We start from the raw sequence: 4,109 nt of genomic DNA, 5'->3' as shown, positions 1-4,109 counted from the left end.
GTCTCCTGTATATGTTTATGTACAGTTAAGCTACTTGTATGGTAGAATGATTTACCACAGATATCACACTGAATTGGTTTTTCTCCTGAATGAATATATTTGTGTTTTTCTCCTGTATGAATGCATTTGTGGTCAATCAAGTGCACATTCCGATGAAATGTTTTACCACAGATATCACAGTGGCATGGTTTTTCCTCCTGTATGAATAAATTTGTGAGTTGTGAGGTGATGTTTTTGGGAGAATGAATTTTGACAGATATCACATTGGTATGGTGATTTTCCTAACTCTTTCGGCATCTTTTAAACCTTTTGGTATTCAAATTACTCTGTGATTTGTAATTCTTTTTCATTCACGTTGTTTTGAATTAAACTTGTATTATCTCATAGGTTTGAAACTTCAACGATGTGATCTTTTTATAGTGGCATTGCAGGGTAGGTATGAGAGGCCAAATCTGGTTGGATTGATTGTAAAATAGTCAGAATATATAGGCAGGGTATGGCTGGTTTAAATGCTAAAGGCATTAAGAAAAAGATAATCAACTCTCAGACTTTCTCATATAATTAAGTTTTCCATTATTATTGACTCTCACTACTTTGTATATACGTAGGAATATTTTTCTTATTTCTCATTTTATAACCTATTCGTATTGCTGTTTGTTTTGTTATATTTCTATCAACTGTGATCTTTGCTGATATCGGAAGGTGCAGAAAGCGTCTTTGTAATTTAATCCAAGCTTATTTCAAATGAAATTAATCTGCCACATATATTAGAGAAATGTTGATGACAATCTCATAGAGAGGAAATGTTTCGCTATAATTCATCACCGATTTATATAAACATGGTTATAGTTCTTCTGTATAACAGCTTCCTTTAGTCTATCAAAGAAGATAAATATTGAAGATGTCAGATATAAAAATTCCTTTTCTGCCAATATCATCAGTTATTCTGAAATAAACGAGAAAGAATATAAGAAATCGAAGACTGCTAAAGTGAAAAGATTCAACTGCGCATGCACATATGTACATACAATATACATACATATATATATATATATATATATATACAATGCATAGACGATACATACAATATATACTCTCTCTTTGGTCATGCTGCTTTTGTAGACTGCCATAATTGTCTGTCACCATCCAATTCCATTATTATGAATTTGAATCGGGAGATTGAGTCACAGTGAATCTTTCATTGGCTGATTACACAACCATGGACGTCAGCCCTCTGGATGCCTTATAGTTACCATCTTGATAGAGGTTCGTGATCCTGGCTGTCGATCTTCTGGGATTCCTTCACTCCGCCTCAATGTAAGAAGCAACATTGGCTCAGCTGAGCTCTTCTGTCAATTCTTCATAATCCACCATGCTACAGTCCCTTGACTCTTGACTTCACTTCGTCGCTGGCAGGGTGACTCAACGGGTCCTGTACCTTGTCAAACGGCAGCCCATTACTAAGCAGCACACAGTCATCATTCCATGAGGTATTTTCAAAGTTCTTGCATACCCAACAGTAAATACAACACATGCTAATTTGCTTGCATCAAAGTGGCTACCAAAGCTGACCAATCTGTCCTTCCTTGCTGCCAATCCTATCAATGTTGTCAGTATGTCTCAGGTTTGTCATGTTAACTCTGCGGCCATCATTTGTGATCCACTCCAGGAAAACACTGAGAAGAATGGGAGTCCTTTGTTATGATTTTCCGAGTCAAAACGAAAGATCGCCCAGACTTTTCCTACATGCTTATATACATACATGCACACACACATATAAGTTGCTGTTTACTGCATTCGCTTAATTATTGTTGAAATGCTTTATGACTGATTTGAAAATCTGTGATATGGAATTGTAGTTTAAAGGTACGAACATATAGTTGCTCTTACCTGAAGTTGAGATTGGGTACCGTGGCCAGATCATTTAGTTATTATGGGTGGACTCCACATATCTCATCTCGGATCCCTTCAAACAAATTCTAGAAGAACGACGTAAAAATAGGCAGACTTCACGTCATCTGGTCCCTGCCGGTCCTCCTGCGCTGTCTTTCTACTTTTCTGTTCCGTTCAGTTATCCTACCACGAAAGAATTAGAATAAAGATGTCAATAGCAGAATCAAAATTTTGAAGTCGTGCTTTAGCCATTTTTTTTTTTTCTTTCAGAACCGGTATCTCGATAGCCGAAAATGTGGATTTCCGTTAAAAAATATTAAAATAAAAGGAAAGGGGATAGGTTACGTCTCCGCCATGTGCTCCCTGGGAACAATGAAAACTGAAATAAAGATTAAAACAAGAAAAACAAACAGTGTAATTATAAATTCAACATTGTTACTTCGTGAGATGTCTTTCGTGTCTTCAGTTTCCTTTTATTTCTACTGCTCACAACAAAACAACTAGATGTATGTAAAAGTGACGGTCAATATAAAGAAATATTTAGAAAAATAAATAAGTAAATGAGTGGAAATTTTACGGGTGAGTGTGTTAAATTACGAGGCACTAAAAGAGAATGACTCACCCCAGATACAACAGAATATGAAGATCCACACCCGTTAACAAAAACAGAAATAACCCCAGCCTACTGGGTGTGAACAACTGGGCACTATCATGCTTAGCATGATAGTGCCAACAACTGTGTAGAAAACGAATATGAGATAAACATGTATAATACAGATGTTTATATGAATAATACTTACATAATATATAACCGACGAGGAAGATGTCACAATATAATTGAAAGAAACAGGATATAACGTCGACGTTTACTGTAAAACAGAAGTTTCGACGATCGCTTGAAATGACCACTCTAAATTAAGTAAATTAGTAATTATTTACAGTCAATATGGGGTCCTATGTATCACTTGCAAACTAGTTCTGACGAAGTAAATCTAAATGTTTAATTAAATAAGACCAAGTTTAATGAGGAAAAGTGATAATGAAGAACTAACAAAAAGCAGTTAAGGGGGAAGTAACTCCATACCTTAATGTATTTCGACAATTTTTTAGTGAGTTTCGTATTCACCAAATTTAGTGGTTAGTTACTGGTTCTAAATGTAATAGAGTTGGTTGTTGTGTGATCGAATGTAACAATGTCCCAAAATAACGTGGAAATAAATCTATGCATAAATGTCAGAAGGCGTGTTTTGTTTTTAAAGCATAGTAATTTATTTGGAATTGTTAACAAGTGCTGAGCAAAGTGAGCGTGGACATGTAGGAATCAGAGAGAAGGTATGAAAAGAGACAATTGCACAGTTAGATAAGATGTTTGCAGTGGTGAGGATATAAGAGAAACGAACAAGCAGAAGCCGGTGGTACGAAGTCTGGTGTGAAATGTGAAGACTTCTTCGCTGAAGATTATGGCGTCGCGGGCCTTCTGCTGAATCACTGCCAATAGGCTTTCTTTAAGTCAGAAGTTAAGGATCTTATTATCAACCCACCATAAGATGCCACTTATTACAGTGTTAAGACGTAGACTTTATGATGGACTTCTCTATCTACAGAGCAGAAGTTTCGCACATAAGTGAACGATGAACATCATGCTGTCCATATGCCTTCACAGCTATTGAGACAAATGAAGGAACTAGCCGAAAATGCACCAGCAAAGTGTGTAATAGTCAAACAACGCTTTTACTCCAGACTGCTATCATGGATTATAAGTGCAATCCTGCTACACCTATTCCATTGGAAGCATCTGCATACACCTATTTCCACGTTATATTGGGACATTGTTACATTCGGATACACGACAACCAACCCTAATCTCTCAGAGAATCGAGGGGAAAGCCGTGCAGTAAATCTCCTTTTCCATCTCTCCGCGGGTCAACCTCGCCTTTCATACATCAGAGAATGATAAAATAAATTATTTCTGGCCTCAGCCACTAAAACCGCTGTGTTTGTACCGAAACTGGAAACAATTATTACTTACATTTAAATATCAACAGAAAGAAAAGGAAAAAGCGCAACTTACTTTGTCATCCTAACACAACAAGCTTTATCTTTATTCGATTCCTTAGGTGGAAGGGTCACTTACCGGAAATGAAGATGAGAGACGGCGCAGGAGAACCGGAAAACACCTAATGACGTCATCTCTGCCTCTTTTTACGTCGTTCTCC

The 4,109-nt window shown here is 36.7% G+C and overlaps 2 long non-coding RNA genes across 3 annotated transcripts; one reads left to right on the top strand and one right to left on the bottom strand.

Annotated features, from left to right (window-relative positions):
• On the bottom strand, positions 1-4,048 carry LOC106884194 (uncharacterized). Of its 2 annotated transcripts, none has more exons than XR_001411216.2 (3): positions 3,965-4,048; positions 1,891-2,076; positions 1-946 (listed from the first exon to the last, which is right to left on the bottom strand). It is a non-coding gene; the product is annotated as an uncharacterized LOC106884194 (long non-coding RNA). The 2 variants fall into 2 exon arrangements; XR_001411215.2 differs by having other exon boundaries at positions 2,694-4,034.
• On the top strand, positions 880-4,109 carry LOC106884195 (uncharacterized). The gene is made up of 3 exons (XR_001411217.2): positions 880-1,490; positions 2,164-2,307; positions 4,011-4,109. It is a non-coding gene; the product is annotated as an uncharacterized LOC106884195 (long non-coding RNA).

The sequence above is a fragment of the Octopus bimaculoides genome, chromosome 13, assembly GCF_001194135.2.
Source record: "Octopus bimaculoides isolate UCB-OBI-ISO-001 chromosome 13, ASM119413v2, whole genome shotgun sequence".
NCBI lineage: Eukaryota > Metazoa > Mollusca > Cephalopoda > Octopoda > Octopodidae > Octopus > Octopus bimaculoides.
The sequence above is the reverse complement of the archived record's forward strand: the minus strand, read 5'-3'. Positions and strand labels throughout refer to the sequence as shown.